We start from the raw sequence: 21,370 nt of genomic DNA on the forward strand, positions 1-21,370 counted from the left end.
CTAGTATTGATCTGACCACACCTCAGATGGTAAATATTGTATTTCCTGTAGGCTACTGCTGAAGTTTTATTGATTTCATTTATTTATCTATTTTTCCTACTAGATTGTATTAAAAATCAATCAATATAGAACATTAACAGAATGAAGGAAAAAACCTACATAATTATCTCAATTGATGTAAGAAAAGCAGTTGATAAAATTCAACACCCTTTCATGATAATACTCTTCAATAAATTTGGAATAGGAGGAAACCAGCTCAACATATTAAAATCATAAATTAAAATTCCACAGCATACATTATACACAGTATACATTATACACAGTATACATTATACCCAGTGGTGAAAGGCTGCAACTACTCTGAAACCAGGATAAAGCAAGGATATCCAATTTTGCCACTTTTTTTTCAACATAATACTCATGGTTCTAGCCAGAGTAATTTGGCAAGATAGAGAAATACAGGCATCAAATTGGAAAGGAAGAAGTAAAATTATCTCTGTTCACAGAAAACATCTTATATGTATAAAACCTTAAAGATTCCACAAAAAAAATGCTTCTGGTCCTATTAAATAAATTCATCAAAGTAGTAGGATACAGTCAGCACACAAAATTCAGTTGCATTTCTATTAATATACACTAACAATGAACAGTCTGGAAAGGAAATTATAAAAATAGTTATTTACAATAGCATCAAAGAAAATAAAATATTATACTGAGGAATGAACTTTACTAAGGAAGTTAAAGACTTGTTCATTGAAAACTACAAAACATTGCTGAATGAAATAAAAGAAGACATAAATAAATAGAAACTGACAAATTTTATTTTCTTGGGCTCCAAAATCACTGTGGACAGTGACTGCAGCTATGAAATTAAAGACACTTAAACCTTGGAAGAAAAGCATTGACAAAGCTAGACAGCATATTAAAAAGCAGAGACATCACTTTGCCAACAAAAGTCCATATGGTCAAAGCTATAGTTTTTCCCGTAGTCATGTGAGAGTTGGACCATAAAGAATGCTGAGCACTGAAAAATTGATGCTTTCAAACTGTGGTGCTGGAGAAGACGTTTAAAAATCCCTTGGACAGCAAGGAGATCAAACCAATCAATCCTAGAGGAAATCAACCCTGAATATTCATTGGAAAATGATGCTGAAGCTGAAGCTCCAATACTTTGGCCATCTGATGCTAAGAGATGACTCATTGGAAAAGACCCTGACACTGGGAAAGACTGAGGGCAGGAGAAGGGGATGAATTGAGGATGAGTTGGTTGGATGGCATCACTGATTCAATGGACATGAGTTTGAGCAAAGCCCAAGAGATAGTGAAAGATAGGGATGTCTGGCTTCCTGTGTTAATTTATGCAAAATGGATAATTTCCCTCAAAACATTCTCAATTGTAGCTAAAGAATAGCAGATCAATAAATAATATGCTGGCTAACAGAATAGGAAGTTGGTTAAATAAATTATGATGCTGTCATAACAATAGAACCCTATGAGAATATTCAAAATGATGCTGTAAATGCACACACTGACATGGAAAATGTTTTATATTATGATGTCAGTTTTCAAAAAGCAGTTTATTAAACAGTTTCAAAAGTTATGTATGTTAGCTTCTCCCTGCTCTATTCAAATAGATAACTGTAGGTGGTACAGTGATAAAGAATCCGCCTGCCAATGCAGGAGATGCAAGAGTCATGGGTTCAATTCCTGGGTTGGGAAGATTCTCTGGAATAGGAGATGGCAACCCACTCCAGTATTCTTGCCTGGCAAACTATGGACAAAGGAGCCTGGAGGGCTGCAGAGTTGGACAGGAATGTGCAACTGAGCACAAACACATGTATATGCACAACTATGTACATATGAATATGAATGTTGATAGTGATGATAGAATTAAGGAGGAATTAAAAATATGTTTATTTTCATTTACTTTTTTTTTTTAATTTTTTTATTTTTTTTTTCTAGCCAATGCCGACTATATTTCAAGTCGTCACAGCGGGGTATTGGGAAAAGTTTTCAATTAGCAATAATCGCGCCTCGGATAAACCTCATTGGCTACGATACTGCCACTGCGCAAAGCTTTTTCATTTACTTTTATAATGAACATGTACTACTTGAATAATAAAATTTTTTTTAAAATTAGTTCATCACCAGCAGGAGAAAAATTCACTGCAGGCTTAACTTGAAAAGTTAGCAGAAATAGGATGGGGGAGGGAGAGGGCATGAGGGGTTTGAGTGAGTCTCCTGTAGGTGGATCCCTAAAAGCTATGCTATTTTGAATGTGGTCCATAAACCTATGCCAGTCTCTGAGCTATATGTTACCAGAAGAAACAAAGACAGAAATCGAGAGTAGTTTGAAGATTTTATAGCAATTTGACATTATTGTGGTGTGTGTGCACACACACACGCACATATACGCAATCAGTAAGTTTGTAGATCCTTGTTATGTTTTTTCTTTTTCTAGTAATTCATTTTTATTTTATTTTCAAGAGCAATAGTCTGCAACCCATTGGAAATAAAATTTTCAAAAGTTTCTTTACCACTGAAAATTCATCTTGGAATCAGGGTCAGTTTGGTCTCAGAATCAGGTTCAGGTGTTTAGTTACATATATTTCATGTAATGTCAATAGCATTTGCTTAACATTCTAGAGACTGGAGTATATAAACTGGAATCTACCAATCTAGAGGCATCAACAGATGCCTCTGTACGTATATCAGACACCACTCATAAGGATCTCAGTCTTCTGAATAATCTTGTTCTTAGTGCTGCTTTACTAGTCTTGTCTAGACTGAGCTTAGCAAGATGGATGTTGGGGATTAGAGGCAGATTTTAACTTTTCATTAATATCATGTACTGGTTAAAAATAGTTTTAAATAAATACCTATTGGCGGGAATAATATAATAAACGACAAAGGAGGCTAAAAACTCTACATGTGTGCATGCATGCTAAGTTGCATAATTTGTCCCTGACTTTATGCAACCCTATGGACCGTGGCCTGCCAGGCTCCTCTGTCTATGGAATTCTCCAGGCAAGAATACTGGAGTGGGTTGCCATGCCTTCCTCCAGGGCATCTTCCTGACCCAGGAATTGAACCCACATCTCTTATGTCTCCTGCATTGGCAGGCAGGTTCTTTACCACCAGCACCAACTGGGAAGCCCCCCAAATTCTATATTATATTAATTCATTGCTGTTTAAAGCAGAAGCTTGAGTGAAGTGGAGTGAGCTATTTATACACACAGAGTGTTTTAGGAAGACAGAACAGCAAGTGTGAAGGCAATGAAATAGGACGCTGGAACAGGAAGAATGACAGTGTGACTGTAGCCAACTGTAGAGAAAAAAGAGTAGTAGGAGATAAAAGCAGCGAGGTGATGGGATTACACAGTACATGCTGAATGTTAGAATTTTATTGTAACTGTGATGGGAAGCTACTGAAGGGTTAGACTAGAGGAGTAACATGATCTGACTTAAACTTTTTGAATGTCACCCTGAAAGGGAGCAAAAGAAAACAAAAAACTAAGCTATCTCTGTGACTCAACATGAATAATTATGAATAAATCTATTACTATGTGAATATTAATATTAATCCTCCCAAAATGTATGATACAACAGTAATACTCCATAATTATATACCCTATGATAATGCCAATCACCCACAATAATATGAATTTGGAGGTGGCATGATTGGTTATTGGCTTCTGATTCAAAAGGCTTATTCTGGACATTTAATTATAGTTGACCCTTGAACAATACGGTTTGTACTGTGTGGGTCCATATATATGCAGATCTTTTTCAATAAACATATTGGGAAAAGTTTTGGAAATTTACAACAATTTGAAAAAACTTACAGGTAAACTGCATGGCCTAGAAATATAAGAAAACAAAGAAAAAGGTATTGTCATGACAGTATTAAATATATGTAGATACCAGTTTATCTTATCAATTTGCTACCATAAAATACACATGAATCTATTATAAAAACTTAAAATTTATCAAATGTTATGCACACACAGACTGAACATGGTGCCATTTGCAGTTGAGAGAATTGTAAACAATTGTAAAGATGCAATATTACACATACCTGCATAAAATTGTAGAACAGACTTTACCATGGTAATCAATTTATAGCCACCTACTGTTGCTACTGCAGGGAGCACAAGTGTTGAGAGTATCTGCTTAATATGCTGTGGTGCTAATCATCTCCATGTGAGGAATTCATCTCTCCAATAAATTGCATATCACAGTGAGAGGTGATCTCCCATGGGTCTCATATATTTTTCATCATCCTTAGTGTAAACCTTGAATAACACCCAAACAAAGTGCTGCTAGTGATAATGAAAGTGTGTGTTCCCAAGAAGCAGCATTCATGACATTACAAGAAAAGTTGAATCGCTTAATATGTACTGTACAGTAAAGCCAGCAGCTGCAGTTACCAGCCATTTTAAGATAAATTAATCCAGTCTAAGGACAACTGTCTATGCCCCAACCACTAATGCCAAAGAAGATGAAGTCAAATGGTTCCATGAAGACCTACAAGATCTTCTAGAACTAGTACCCCAAAAAAGATGTCCTTTTCATCACAGGCGATTAAAATGCAAAAGTATGAAGTCAGAAGATACCTGGAGTAACAGGCAAGTTTGGCCTTGGAGCAAAAAATGAAGCAGGGCAAAGGCTAACAGTTTTGCCAAGAGAACACACTAGTCATAACAAACACCCTCTTCCAACAACACAAGAGATGACTTTACACATAGACATCACCAAATACTCAATACCAAAATCAGATTGATTGCATTATTTGCAGCTGAAGATGCAGAAGCTCTATACAGTCAGCAAAAACAAGATCAGGAGGTGGCTGTGGCTCAGATCATGAGCTCCTTATTGCAAAATTCAGACTTAAATTGAAGAAAGTGGGGAAAACCACTATGTCACTCAGGTATGCATGCGTGCCAAGTTGCTTCAGTTGTGTCTGACTCTGTGTGACACTATGAACTGTAGCCTGCCAGGCTCCTCTGTCCATGGGATTTTCCAGGCAAGAATATTGAAGTGGGTTGCCATGCCCTTCTCCAGGGGATCTTCCTCACCCAAAGATCGAATCCGAATCTCTTACATCTCCTACGTTGGTAGGTGGGTCCTTTACCACTAGGGCCACTCAAATCCCTTATGATTATACAGTGGAAGTGACAAATAGATTCAAGGGATTAGATATGATAGAGTGTTTGAAGAACTATGGATGGAGGTTCATAACACTGTACAGGAGGTGGTGATCAAAACCATCCCAAAGAAAAAGGAATGCAAGAAGGCAAAATGGTTATCTGAGGAGGCCTTACAAAAAGCTTAGAAAAGAATAGAAGTGAAAGGCAAAGGAGAAAGGGAAACATATACCCATCTGAATGCAGAGTTCCAAAGAATAGCAAGGAGAGATAAGAAGCCCTTCTTATGGGAACAATGCCAAGAAATAGTGGAAAGCAATAGAATGAGAAAGACTAGAGATCTCTCCAAGAAAATCAGATATTAAGGGAACATTTCATCCAAAGATTGGCACAATAAAAGACAGAAATGGCAAGGACCTAACAGAAGCAGAAGAGATTAAGAAGAGGTGGCAAGAATATACAGAAGAACTGTACAAAAAAAGGTCTTGATGACCCAGAAAAGCACAATAGTGTGGTCACTCACCTAGAGCCAGACATCCTGGAGTGTGAAGTCAAGTGGGCCTTAGGATTCATTACTACAAACAAAGCTAGTGGAGGTGATGGAATTCCAGCTGTCCTATTTGAAATCCTAAAAGATGATGCTGTTAAAGTGCTGCACTCTCCAAACATGCCAGCAAATTTGGAAAACTCAGCAGTGGCCACAGGATGGAAACAGGTCAGTTTTCATTCCAATCCCAAAGAAAGGCAACACTAAAGAATGTTCAAACTACTGCACAATTGTGCTCATTTCTCATGCTAGCAAGGTAATGCTCGAAATCCTTCAAGCTAGGCTCAACAGTACATGAACCAAAATATTCCAGATGTACAAGCTGGATTTAGAAAAGGCAAAGGAACCAGAGATTAAATTGCTAACATCCATTGTATCATAAATAAAGCAATAGAATTCCAGCAAAACTTCTGCTTTATTGACTATGCTAAAGCCTTTGCCTGTGTGGATCACAACAAATTGTGGAGAATTCTTAAAAGAGATGAGAATACCAGACTACCTTACCTGCCTCCTGAGAAACCTGTATGCAGGTCTAGAAGCAAAGTCAGAACTGGAAATGGAACAACGGACTGGTTCCAAATTGAGATGTTAAGGCTGTATATTGTCATCCTGCTTATTTAACTTATATGCAGAGTACACCATGTGAAATGCCAAGCTGTATGAATCACAAACTGGAATCAAGATTGCCAGGAAAAATATTATCAACCTCAGATATGCAGCTGATACCACCTTAATGACTGAAAGTGAACAGGAACTAAAGAGCTTCTTGATGAAGGTGAAAGAGGAGAGTGAAAAAGCTGGCTTGAAAGGCAACATTCAAAAAACTAAGATCATGGCATCTATGCCATCACTTCAAGGCAAATAGATGGGAAAAAATGGAAATAGTGGCAGATTTTACTTTCTTGGGCTCCAAAATCACTGTGGACAGTGACCACAGCCATGACATTAAAATACACTTGCTCCTTGGGAGGAAAGCCATACAAACCTAGACAGTGTATTAAAAAAGCAGAGACACTACTTTGCTGACAAAAGTCCATATGGTCAACTATGGTTTTTCCAATAGTCATATATGGATGTGAGAATTGGGCCACAAAGAAGGCTGACCAAAAATTGATGCTTTCAAATTGTAGTGCTGGAAAAGACTCTTGAGAATCCCTTGAACAGCAAGGAGATCAAACCAATCAATCCTAAATCAACCCTGAACATTCATTGGAAGGACTGAGGCTGAAGCTCTAACACTTTAGCCACCTGATGCAAAGAGCCAACTCATTGAAAAAGACCTTGATGCTGGGAAGGATTGAGGGCAACAGAGGATGAGATGGTTGGATGGCATCACTGATTCAATGGACATGAGTTTGAGCAAATTCCAGGAGATAGTGAAGGACAGGGAAACCTGGTATGCTGCAGTCCATGGGGTTGCAGAGTTGGATATGAGTTAGCTACTGAACAACAAGGAACATTGTTAAAAAAAAAAAAGGAAAGAAATTCATGAAGCTCTCACTCCGGCTTTGACATCTGGTGTGAAAACCTTGCACTTTTTGCAAAGTACCTTCTTGTCATAAATTGAAAATGCAGCTTTTATGTGGGGGCAGGATTGCTATAAGAAGTCATACCTACAGACTCTAATGTGATTCAAGGAAAAGTGAAGTCATTACATGAAAACATTAAGCAAAAGAATCTAAAGCTGAAAAATTTTAATTCCAGCAAAGGATGGTTTGATATTTTTAGAAAAAGGTTTGGCTTTAAAAAATGTAAAGATAATAGAAGCAGCAGCTTCTGCCAACTAAAAGGTGATAGACAGGTTCAGATGCCCACTGAAGAAAACGGAAAGGCTATCTGCCTCAACTGGTTCTCAGTGCAGAGAAGAGTGCCCTATTCTGGGGAAAAAATGCCACAAAGGACATTTATTAGTAATGAAGAAGAGAAGTAAGTACCAGGACATACGGTAAGAAGGGACAGGCTAACTCTACTGTTTGTACAAATGCAGCTGAGTTTATGATCAGGACTGCCCTTAACTATAAAGCTGCTAACCCCTGAGACTTAGAGGAAAAAGATAAATACCAGCTGTCAGTCTTTTAGTTGTACAAGAAGACTTGGACAACCAGGACACTTTTTACTGAACTGACTCCATTGATGCTTTGTCACTGAAGTCAGGAAGTACCTTGCCAGTAAAGGACTGTCTTTTAAAATTCTTTTGATATTGGACAATGTCCCTGGTTACTCAGAACTCTATGAGTTCATCACTGAATGCATCAAAGTGGTCTATCTGATATGAAAACACAACATCTCTAATTCAGTGTCCAGATCAAGGTGTCAATAAGGACCTTTAAATCTCATTGCACATGGTACTCTATGAATAGGACTGTCAATATTCTAGCAGAGAACCAAACAGAACATCATGGAAGTCTGGAAAAATTACACGAGAGTTGCCATCATGGTTATAGAAAAGGAAATGAAAAAGCCATCAAGCCTGAAACAATAAATTCCTGCTGGAGAAAACAGTTTCCAGATGCTGTCCATGACTTCATAGAACTTATTACAGAGACAATCAAGGAGATCATAAATGGGATTGTGGACGTGGCAAAAAGGTAGGGGGTGAAGGGTTTCAAGATATGGAACCTGGAGACATTCAAGGGCTAACAGACACATCAGAGGAATTAGAAGGCAACTTGATGGAGATGAGTGCTTCTGAACCAGTTCCACATGATAAGAAAGAAAATACAGAAGCAGCAGTGCCAGGAAACAAATTGACATTTAGACAATCTATTATAGCAGAAGAGTTCTTACTATTCAAGATTGCTTTCAACTTCTTTTAAAACATGGAATCGTCTATGCTACAGGCACTGAAACTAAACAGTGGAAGGATTGGAGCCATGTAGAAACACTTTTAGAGAAATGAAGAAGTAAGAAGTCAAGCAGAAACTATGACATCTTTCTATAAAATTACACTGGGCTTGCCTGCCTCTCCTACCTCCCCCTTCACCTCCTATACCTCTCGCACCTCTGCCAATCTGAGAAAGTAAATAACAATCCCTCTTCTTCCTCAGTCTATTCATTGTGAAGATGATGAGGATGAAGATCTTTATGATTGATTTCCACTTAATGAATAGCAAATGATCATGCTGTATACTTAATAAACTTGTCTGCTGTGTGTGTGTGTGTGTGTCTTTGTGTGAAAATCTAATAACCACAACGGTGTGCCTCACTCTCCTGTAACTGGAGAAATTCAATATCAGTGTATCACCATCAGTTCGGTTCAGTTCAGTTGTTCAGTCGTGTCCGACTCTTTGCGAACCCATGGACTGCAGCACGCCAGGCTTCCTTGTCCATCACCAACTCCGGAGCTTGCTCAAATTCATTTCCATCCAGTTGGTGATGCCATCCAATCATCTCATCCTGTGTCGTCCCCTTCTCCTCCTGCCTTCCATCTTTCCTAGTATCAGGGTCTTTGCCAGTGAGTTAGTTCTTCCCATCAGGTGGCCAAAGTATTGGAGCTTCAGCTTTAGCATCAATCCTTTCAATGAATATTCAGGACTGATTTCCTTTACGATGGACTGGCTTGATCTCCTTGCTGTCCAAGGAACTCTCAAGAGTCTTCTTCAACACAACAGTTTAAAAGCATCAATCCTTCAGTGCTCAGCTTTCTTTATAGTCCAACTTACATCCATACATGACTACTGGAAAAACCATAGTGAATTTAATTCAGATGACCAGTAAATCTACTACTGTGGGCAAGAATCCCTTAGAAGAAATGGAGTAGCCCTCCCAGTCAACAAAAGAGTCTGAAATGCAGTACTTGGGTGCAATCTCAAAAATGACAGAATGATCTCTGTTCGTTTCCAAGGCAAAAAAATAAAGCACAGTACTGTAAATGTATTTTCTCTTCCTTGTGATTGTAAAAACATTCTTTTCTCTAGCTTACTTTATTATAAGAATACAGTATATAATACATATAACATACAAAATATGTGTTAATCATCTGTTTATGTTACAGTAAGGCTGCTGTAGTTAAGTTTTGAGAGTCAAAAGTTATATTTGGATGTTCAACTGCATGAAGAGTCAGCACCCCTAATCCCACATTGTTCAAGGTTAAGTGTACTTTGTAATAACTCCTCCTTATATTGAATGCAATTAAAATCTTGAAATCTACTTAGTGTTATGACATGATTTTTTTTTTAATTAGGAAGATGAACATAGAAGACCAGTGTGTGTATGTGCATATGGTTGGTATAACAGAGCTAATTTCTCATTTTATATTGTAAGAGGCTTCCAGAAAACAGCCACATCTAAAGAAATCAAGAGTGGCATATACACACTACTCTATATAAAATACATAACTAATAAGAACCTACTCTTAAAATATAGCACAGGGAACTCTACTGAGTACTCTGTGACCTATATGGAAAAAGAATCTAAGAGTGGGTATATGTATAATTGACTCACTTTGCTGCACAGCAGAAACTAATATAACACTGTAAATCAACCATATTATAACAAAAATTAATTTTAAAAATGAAAAAAGAAAATAAATTAAGATCTATTTTAAGACATATAAAGTAATATATAAAAAGTAGAATAACATGCTATTTAAAATATGGAGGTAAAAACTAAAAGAAGTTCATGTGCAACAGTGATAAAACAGAGTAGAGATAAAGAATGACCAAGGGATATTTTAATACAAACAGCCAAGGATGGCCTCTTTAATTAGGAAACACTACTGTTCATTATGCAAAGAACGAACCATGGGAAAACAGTAGAAGAGGGTTCCAGGAACAGGGAACAAAAGATAAAAATGTCTTGAGATAAGGAGCCCGGTGTGTTCAAGTGGTAGAAAAGAAGACAACAGTGCCCGTGGAGCTCAGAGAAGAGGCAGGAGAGCGGGAGGTAAGAGAAACAGGCGGGAGCCACACTATCATCATACGGGTCATTGACTGGCATGGTTTGGCAATGGACTAGAGCTGACTTGTTTCAGTAGAGTCAAATTTTACATTTTTGAGAATTTTGTGAGATAGTTTTTACACACAGTCATTATTTTAAAATTAAATTACTTAAACTTACAATCAAAGAAAATAAAGGTAATATACACTCAAACTCATCACTTAACTATTTACCTTCCTATTGAAGGGGACCAGAAAATACTGCCCCAAAATATGCTACTGTCAACTACAAATTGGCACTTGCCATCGACCTCTACAAGGATTAAATTACATGCTACTGCAGCTGCTGACTTTCAACACCCCCCGAAGGGAGTTCAGGGTGGAGAGCAGAAATGAGGCACTCTCTGCTCTGGAAAAACTGGCAGAGGTCTTCAGAGAGTTAGATATTTTCAGGAGCTGACTTTGTGAGCCCAACTCTTGCATCTTCTCATATCTAGAAAAGCACTAAATTCCATCATGGTGACTTCTGCTCCTCCTGATTAGCAGAAATCTTCTGCAAAAATATGCAGTTGATTGCATGCACTCCCCCTTCACAAAAATCATATGTATACTGACTTTTCCCCTACCTATTTGGAGCAGTTCCTCAGAGCTATCTGAAATGCTGTCTCCTGGGTTATAATCTTCATTTTGCCCCAAATAAAACTTAACTCACACCTTTCACACTGTGCCCTTTTCTGGTCAGCAGTTACGGTGACCACAAAGGGACCCAGAGTGGACTTCTCTACTTCACCTGAACTCTACAAAAAACCAGAGACTTGCTTCCAGGAAAGGGCCCTTTCACCTATCTGCCTCCTCGGAGAGTCCAGGTAGATTTAGCTAAGTCTCTCCTGGTTCTTGGATCTCCCATATTGGATCTCCTGAGATTTATTTGGCTGTGTATAGCATGTGCCTGCCCCCCGCCCCCTGCCACCCCTTCAGTTGAAAGATACTCAGGGTGGCCTGGTTGAAAGATACCAGGAAAATAGCAACTCAGGTGAAAGATACTGGGAGGTGTGGTTAAAAGATACCAGGGTTTGCAATTATAGGAGACAGTGGTCTGTGTTGAGTGGTTAGGTAAGAGGCTGATCTGATACAATTCCTCAATTCAGTTGCCTTAACAGAATTGGCAGGATAAAAGTGAAGATACTACATGAGAGCTTTGCTCTGAAGAAAAGGGACAAGTCTCCTCCCGGTCAGTTATGGCTTTCTCAGGCTACTGAGAAATTTACAGGAGTGGTGGGCACAGAGTTTTCACACCATGGAGCGGTCCCACAGGGAAACCCACTCACTAATTAAAACACTTGTTCATCCAGGGGTCATGAATAAAAATTGGCCTTTCAGTGATCTGAGCACTTGCCATGGTCTTAGACCACCAAATGGAGAAACTGAAACATGTAAGAAGGCTGAAACAACTCTAGGCTGACACCAAGAGAGTTAAGCTCACAAGCAGCACACTGGCCCACTACATGACTTCACTAGTAAATTTTACCCCTGAGAAATTTAAGATGGGAAATAGAGCCTCTCAAACACTGAAACAAGGGGCATCAGAAAGCCAGTCTCTGACTAACATACCAGCCAGGTTTATGCACAAACAAAAACTCACACTTGCAAGTATCTACTTAATTGGGGACATTAAAGGAGATCTCAACCTAAAATGACCACATTGGAGTATTTCTGATATTCCAGAATTTATATTTTGCACACACAGAAAAAAGTCAGCTCTAAGATCAAACAGACTGAATGGAATGAATTACTCTGATTGGTATCTATAAACTTCTAAAAGAGATCCAGAAGCTTCTACAAGAGGAAATGATAGCATAACTTCTTTGCAGGAAACCAACAATTAATTGTTGAAAACTCTATCAGAACTAAAAAAAAATCTGCTATAGTACTCTCACTCTGTCTCTCCCTCTGCTTCTCCCATGTACCCTCTTCTATCTGAATTGCCTGGCACAGATGCTATTTCTTTCTCTTTCAACTCCTCTGCCTCTTACTTCTCCATCTTCCCCAATAAAGGGAAAAAAAAAATCAGAAGTGATTATAGCTCTCTTAAGGAGAAATGTATTACAGGGAGAGGTGAACCATCCTTGGTGTTTATGTACACATCCTGGACCCAAACAGAACTTAGAGCCTTAGCTAAGGAATTTCCAAATCCAAGTCAGGATCCATTGTTGGTTTTTTTTCCCCCCATTGGGTTTTGCTAAGGAATCTGAGTTAACCATCTGAACCTACAAGCCCAGGTTTTCAAATCTATGTTAATTAATACAGCTGTTAGTTTCTGAAAGCAAAGCAAGGGAATGAATAAAGCAGAATGAAAACATCACTTCTTGGATTCTGAACCACAGGCTCACAATGAATGCAAGGAATTAGCTCAGAAATTGTTTGAACTTATCCCAGAGCATTTTCCAAAAATCGCAGACTGGACAGAGATTCAACAGTTGCAAGCAAAGAGAGAATGAATCAATTATGGACTATTATGAAATGTTTGAAAGAAACTTTTAACCAACATTCTGACTTGACACCTGAATTATTGCTAACCACCAAAATAATCCTTTGCTTAACTCTGCCTTTTTAGAATATTTAGATGAGGATTTGGCTACTCTAGTCAAAAGACATAAGCCGGGTTGGTCCAAGTTACACACAAATGCACTTGCTACACTGGCTGACCAACTTTTCAAAACCATTGTTCAGTCACTCAGTCCTGTCTGACTCTGCAGCCCCACAGACTGCAGCATGCCAGGCTTCTCTGTCCTTCACTACCTCTCAGAGTTTGCTCAAACTCTGTCCATTGAATCGGTGATATCATCCATCATCCTCAATTCATCCCCTTCTCCACCTGTCTTCAATCTTTCCCAGCACAGGGTCTTTTCCAATGAGTTAGTTCTTCACATCAGGTTGCCTAAGTACTAGAGCTTCAGCTTCAGCATCAGTCATTCCGAAGAATATTTCAGGGTTGATTTCCTATAGGATTGACTGGTTTGATCTCCTTGCTGTCTAAGGGACTCTCAAGAATCTTCTCCAGCACCATAGCTCGAAAACATCAATTCTTTGGCCCTCAGCCTTCTTTATGGTCCAACTCTCACATCCACACATGACTACTGGAAAAACCATAGCTTTGACTATACAGACCTTTGTTGGCAAATTGATGTCTCTGCTTTTTAACACACTGTCTAGGTTTGTCATAGCTTTTCTTCCAAGGAACAAGCGTTTTTTAACTTCATGGCTGCAGTCACTGTCTCCAGTGATTTTGGAGCCCAAGAAAATAAAGTCTGTCACTGTTCCCATTTTTCCCCCATCTATTTGCCATGAAGTGATGGGGCAAGATGCCATGATCTTAGTTTTTTAAATGCTTAGTTTTAAGCCAGGTTTTTCACTCTCCTCTTTCACTTTCATCAGGAGGCTCTTTAGTGCCTCTTTGCTTTCTGTCACTAGAGTGGTATCATCTGCATATCTCATGTTGTTGATTTTTCTCCTATCAATATTGATTCCAGCTTGAGATTCATTCAGCCCAGCATTTCGCATGAGGTACTCTGCATATATGTTAAATAAGCAGGGTGACAATATACAGCCTTGATGTACTCGTTTCCCAATTTTGAACCAGTCTGTTGTTCCATGTCTGGTTCTAACTGTTGCTTCTTAACCTGCATACAGGTTTCTCACAAGGCAAGTAAGGTCATATGCCCATCTCTTTTAGAGTTTTATACAGTTTGTTGTGATCCATGTAGTCAAAGACTTTAGTGTAGTCAATGAAGAAGTAGTAGATGTTTTTCTGTAATTTTCTTGCTTTTTCTATGATCCAATGGATGCTGGCAATTTGATCTCTGGTTCCTCTGCCTTTTCTAAATTCGGTTTATAGGTCTGGAAGTTCTCAGTTCATGTACTGTTGAAGCTTAGCTTGAAGGATTTTGAGCATTACCTTGCTAGCATGTGAAGGAGATATCTATGAAAATTATGAACCTTCAATTGTGCCAATTAAGTATACAGCACCAGTCAAAGGTTAACCAATCTCTCTTTAATCCCCAAAAGCAGAGAAAGCAAGCTTGAAGGAAACAACAGTATATCTCTACAGAATTCTGATCCTGAGGGAATAAATACTATGAGGAGAACCTGATTTTCTCTACCTGTGCCTTGAGACCAGAGCTCTCAAGATCACTCATCTAGATCATCTCTAATTCCTAAGACTGAAAAAAGGAGGAGTGGAAAAAACTCTTTTTAAAATTTAACTTATTCCAACTGTTTTTACAACTAGTAAGTTTTATATTGTGATATCTGATTTATGACTAAGTTTAGAAAAGGAAGCCATGAGATCTTCCATTGTCTCTGATAGTATGTTTATGCATGCATTATTTTTGTTCTTACTTTGCATGGTTATTATCAAATTTAACTTGTAGGTAAGCTCTACTTAATTGGATTAAAAGAAATTAAACACTTATGTGAAAGTGAAAGTGTTAGTCGCTCAGTCCAACATTTTGTGACCCCAGGGACTCTAGCCTACCAGGCTCCTGTGTCCGTGGAATTCTCCAGGCAAAAATACTGGAATGGGTTGCCATTTCCTTCTCCAGGGAGTCTTCCTGACCCAGGGATTGAACCTAGGTCTCTGACATTTCAGGCAGATTCTTTACCATCTGTGCCACTAGGGAAGCTGTACTTATACAAATTCTTTAAAAAAAAAATACAGAAGGTAACTGGCTAGAATTAACTTCAAGTTCATGTGAACTGTAAAGTATTCAAAATTAATACCTGGTATTAATGTTTAAGTTTGTTGATCTAATTAATATAGACATGTGTTTACAGTCATCAACATTAAGTACAATACTTCCATTGTGTCTATGTTTAAGATAAGCTAAATAAAATCTTGTTATATCTTTTAGAAATCTGTTAGCAAGGAAAGTGACTTGATGTGAAGAAATGTTTAAGGAAAGAAAATGTAAAGGGGATAAGAGCTTTTAGATAAACTGTATTAAAAATAATTATGCTTCAGGAATGTCTATCTAAAATAGTCTCTCTAGATTCTGGTAACTTGAAATTCTAGATTTGTGCTAAATTAAGTAATGGAGGTTTATTGAATAGCTAGGTCATTCATAAACAAGATACTGAAACATTGTCAAGCACTGGCTTCCTTTTACAAAGAAACAAAAGGTTTTAGAACTATTAATAAATGTTTGGTGCCATACTGAGACATTTTATATAAGAAAGCACATTTTTTGAGAAATTATTTGGATTTATGTTTCATGGATGCTTAAGGAAAGTAGCATGTATGATTTTAGTAAAGGAGGTGTGAGGAAAGGAATTGCATTTTATTAAGGGAAAAGGAAGTACGTCTGACTTATAGGTGGCTGTTTCTGGATGGAATAAAATAAAGTGATGGTACAGAAAGTGGTGAAAGATTTATGGAAAGTTGACCCCAAGAAAAGAGTTTTATGCATGGTCAGGATTGACTAAGTTTAAAATAAATTTGAGTAAATGAATTTAAAAGTAGGCTGGTGCAAAATTTGAATTGGGCTTTTCTCTCTGACAAGTTTTCTTAAGATGTTGAACTTCCTTTGATAATAAATTTTAACTTCTTTACCTTTTAAGTGATCTGTTCTGTATTTGCCTTTGAAATATTTTATTATTACTTTGGCTAAGTGAATAATTATTGTATCACAGTGACTATTATAGCCTATGAGTGTTCTAAGCCATTTCAGTATTTTTTGACAAAACTTTCTAAATCAAATTCTAATGAGGTACTTTTGACCTTTAGCTAACTTTGGGATATTTCAAAGGGCCCCTGAAGGATCCCAAAGAGAGATATTAAACTAATTAGGTATAATTGGTGTGTAAATTGATGAGAAATTTTATCAAATGAGGTTATAAATGCTTACTATTAATAATATAGATATACCAGAAATTATATAGAATTCCTAAAGATACAAGTTCTTATAAAATGTTATCAGTAATAAATCCAGTTATTATCCCAAACTGTTGTGTGTCACAGCAGTAACCAAGTTTCGTCAATTGCATTGTAATCAGATTTTTACGCCTTCTTAAGTCTTTTGTCATTATAGACAGTTATGGTTTTATTCTTATGCCTTTGGAAAATGCTTCCTCTTCAAGATTTATAGAAAGAAATTTTGAATAAATATAAGTTTCTGACCTTCAGACTATAATGTTGAACTGGGTAAGAAATTAAAGAATTCTAATGGGAAACCCAATAGCTTCATAAAACTCTTAACAAAAAGGATTAGTTATGTGAGACTGAATGAACTAGTGAATATTGTTATAATATTTATGGCTTTTATCTGAAAAATTACTAGTTTAAATCCGTGTTTTCCAGGTATAAGGAAACCTTCCCCTCAAACTAATTATGACTTACAGTAATTCTGGTAAATTATAACTTTATAAGCAGAATTAAGAGATGGGAATATCAGACTACCTGACCTGTCTTTGGAGAAATCTGTATGCAGGTCAGGAAGCAACAGTTGGAACTGGACATGGAACAACAGACTGGTTCTAAACAGGAAAAGGAGTACATCAAGGCTGTATATTGTCACCTGCTTATTAAACTTATATGCAGAATACATAATGAGAAATGCAGGGCTGGATGAAGCACAAGCTGAAATCAAGATTGTCAGGAGAAATATCAATAGCCTCAGATATGCAGATGATACCACCCTTATGGCAGAAAGAGGAGAGTGATAAAGTTGGCTTAAAAGCTCAACATTCAGAAAACTAAGATCATGGCATCTGGTCCCATCACTTCATGGCAGATATATGGGGAAATAGTGGAAACAGTGGCAGACTTTATTTGGGGGGGCTCCAAAATCACTGCAGATGGTGACTACAGCCATGGAATTAAAAGACACTTACTCCTTGGAAGGAAAGTTATGACCAACCTAGATAGCACATTAAAAAGCAGAGACATTACTTTGCCAACAAAGTCCATCTAGTCAAGGCTACAGTTTTTCCAGTAGTCATGTATGGATGTGAGTTGGACTATAAAGAAAGCTGAGCGCCGATGAATTGATGCGTTTGAACTGTGGTGTTGGAGAAGACTCTTGAGAGTCCCTTGGACTGCAAGGAGATCCAACCAGTCAATCCTAAAGGAGATCAGTCCTGAAAATTCATTGGAAGGATTGATGTTGAAGTTGAAACTCAAATACTTTGAACACCTGATGTGAAGAGCTGACTCATTTGAAAAGACCCTGATGCTGGGAAAGATTGAGGGCAGGAGGAAAATGGGACGAAAGAAGATAAGATGGTTGGATGGCATCACTGACTCAATGGACATGAGTTTGGGTAAACTCTGGGAGTTGGTGATGGACAGGGAAGCCTGGTGTACTGTGGTTCATGGGGTTGCAAAGAGTCGGACACGACTGAGCTGAACTGAAGTTTGTTTCGAAGCTACCTCATTAATCTATCTTTGGATGAAAATCAGATGCCCCACAGCCTGCAACCAGGACATTATTTATAATGGAAAAAACATCATTTAAAGGACTCTACAACCCCGATGGAAAGGCCCTCACCAGGTATATTTAACTAGCTCATGTCCAGCAAAACTAAGGGGAATTGGGTTCATATTTCCCACTTAAAAAGGACCCTTGCACTGGACTCTATGGAGAGGTCTGCTGACCTCAATCTCACCTAAAATAATGCTCAAAGAAAGGAGAAACTACACTCACATCAGGAAGAGAAGAAGGCAACATCAGAGATAGACAGGTTATCTAAGATGCTGGACACGATTCATATGATCATTTGTAATGTTTTCATGACTTCTTGGACCTCTGTATATAAATCAAATGTTTTTCTATCATTGACACCACCCTATAGCAGTTTTAAAAATCAATCCAATTATTGGGTATGTGGCTAATTACCTGTGTCTAAATTCTTCTGGATTACCTTGGTGAAGATTTCTCCACTCCAAGGCTCTGACTGGATGGCTTTCAGGAAATTTATTTTAGAAGAAAGAAAGTTCAGTTGTATTCAGGCTACTCTGGGATCCTCTCCTCCGGCCAATTAATAATACCTGCTCTGACCCTGGCCATACATACAAATTTTCTTTTAGGGTCACTCAAGCTCAATCAGAACAATAAGCTAAGTCTCAATCAAAAATTGTAACCTCAAAAAAAAAGAAAAAAAAATTGTAACCTCCTGTTTATTAGAAGGAAACCTCCCACAATTATGGGATGGATTTATGTGGTTAACACCAGGTTATGGTCATTTAAGTAAAAAATGTATTATGTTAAAGATGATCAGCCTTGAGGCTTCTGGTTCAGATGACAGAATAGAAGGATGTGCACTTATCTCCTCCTGTGAGAGCACCAAAACTCAGCTAGCTGAAGAAAAACCATTGACAGGAGGGTGCTGGATGCCACCAAAAAAAGATACCCACATCTGAAGATAAAGAAGAAGCCACAGTGAGACAGTAGGATGGGCACAATCACAATAAATCAAATCCCATAGCCTCTGGCCAAACAACTATAAGGGAGGGAGTGCAACCCCACCCCTCAGCAGATAATTGGATTAAAGCTTTACTGAGAAAGGCCCTGTCCACCAGAACAAGACCCAGTTTTTCCCATCACCAGTCCCTCCCATGAAGAAGCTTACACAAGCCTTTTAGCCTCATCCATCAGAGGGCAGACAGAAGAAACAAGAAGAAGCACAATCTTAGAGCAGCTAAAACAAAAACCATATTACAGAAAGTTAATCATGATGAAAAGCAGACAGTGATGTCCCAGATGAAGGAACAAGATAAAATCCCAGAAAAACAACTAAATGGAGATAGGTAACCTTCCAAAAAATGAATTCAGAAAAAGAATTCAGATAGTGAAGATGATCCACAATCTCAGGAAAAGAACGGGAAGACCTAGAAGAAATAAAGAACAAACAGAAATAAATAAAACACTAGAGGAAGCAACAGCAGAATAACTGAGACAGAAGAATGGATAAAATGACCTGGAGGACAGAATGGTGGAAATCAATGCCACAGAACAGAATATAGAAAAAAGAGTGAAAAGAAATGAAGACAGCCTAAGAGACCTCTGCGACAACATTAACATTCACATTATAAGGGTCCCAGCAGAAGAGAGAAATGACCTGAGAAAACATTTGAAGAGATAATAGCTGAAAACTTCCTGAACATGGCAAAGGAAATAGTCAACCAAGTTCAGGAAGCACAGAGTCCCAGAAAGGATAAACCCAAGGAGGAACACACTGAGACAGATCGTAATCAAACTGACAAAAATTAGACAGATAAAATACTAAAAGCAACAAGGGAAAAATGACAACATACAAGGGAACTCCCATCAGGCTATCAGCTGATTTCTCAACAGAAACTCTACAAGCCAGAAGGGAATGGCATGATATATTTAAAGTGATGAAAAGGAAGAATCTACAACCAAGAATATGCTACCCAGCAAGACTGTCCTTCAGATTTGATGGAGAAATCAAATCTTGCTTTCCAGACAAGCAAAAGGTAAGAGAATTCAGCACCACCACACCAGCTTTACAACAAATGCTAAAGGAACTTCTCTAGGCATGAAACAGAAGAGAAGAAAAAGACCTACACAAAATAAACCCCAAATAATTAAGAAAATATTGACAATTATCATAATATAAATGAATTCAATGTACCAACCAAAAGACATAAACTGGCTGGGCAGGTGAAAACATGTGCATATATGCACTTCCACTTACCACATCATTCTGCTTGATCCTCTCAAATTGTATGCAATTATTTTATATTGTTAGGTTAATCATGTTCCCAATATGGCTTGCAATTGTAATTATCTTTTGTGTTTGATTATTGATTGTGAAAACTGATAAACATCTTGTATTCTTGTGATTATGTAACTATTACTTACTTAACACCATTGTATCATGATTGGTCAATGGAAAAATAATGGAACTCTGTATCACCAAATTAGGGTCGAATAGAAAAATGTGTAATCAGATCACCTACTCCTGCCTGACTATATGACTCTCCTACTCACCAGGGAGGGGGTTCAGTTCTTAAACCACTAGCCTACTGTGTTCCCCCTTTGCCTGGTAAAGTAACGCAGCCACTTTATTTCTCCTCCATAACTCTGTCTCTGTATTTCTGTTTGGCATTGGTGCACAGAGAGTCAAGATTTTGGCAAAAACATCCCCAAAGAGGAGGCAGAGCAGGAGGAAGACGACGAAATGGCAGCTTCACAGGAACGGCTGAGATTCCAGGATGTGGCCATAGACTTCACCCAAGAGGAGTGGGAATGCCTGGACCTCGGTCAGCGGGAATTGTACAGGGATGTGATGTTAGAGAACTACAGGAACCTGGCCTCCTTGGGTTTTGTGGTCTCTAAGCCAGACCTGGTCACCTTTCTGGAGCAAATGAAGGATCCCAGGAATATAAGGAGATTCGAGAGAACAGCCATATACACAGCTATGTCTCCACAAGATACCCAGAATTTGATGCCAAAAAATCCAGGGTTAGAAGATTTCTTCTCAAAAGCAAACCTACAAATATATGAAAGATTTCACCTCAGAAACTTACATTTAATGAAAAACTGGGAATATACAAGGGCATGTGAAAGACAGAGAGGATGTTTATATGCACATAAAGAAATTGAGACAGCTACACATAATATGAACATTACTGCAGAAACATATGAGCAACATGAGTCAAATTGGGAAAAATACCAATTTCAGTCTTCAACATCTGCCAAGAAGTATAAGATTTTAAGAAAAGATTTACATCATTTTTTGAAACATGCATGTTCTCTGAAAGGAAACGTGGAAAATTT

At 38.0% G+C, this 21,370-nt stretch overlaps 1 protein-coding gene and 1 non-coding gene across 11 annotated transcripts in view; both read right to left on the reverse strand.

The window, feature by feature from the left end:
- C11H11orf65 (chromosome 11 C11orf65 homolog) overlaps nt 1-21,370 on the reverse strand; it is a 96,765-nt gene that overhangs the window by 70,275 nt on the left and 5,120 nt on the right. The window lies entirely within an intron of this gene.
- Nucleotides 1,939-2,078, reverse strand: LOC122450705. Its single transcript, XR_006272198.1, has one exon. It is a non-coding gene; the product is annotated as a U4 spliceosomal RNA (small nuclear RNA).

Source organism: Cervus canadensis, chromosome 11 (genome assembly GCF_019320065.1).
Source record: "Cervus canadensis isolate Bull #8, Minnesota chromosome 11, ASM1932006v1, whole genome shotgun sequence".
Taxonomy (NCBI): Eukaryota; Metazoa; Chordata; class Mammalia; order Artiodactyla; family Cervidae; genus Cervus; species Cervus canadensis.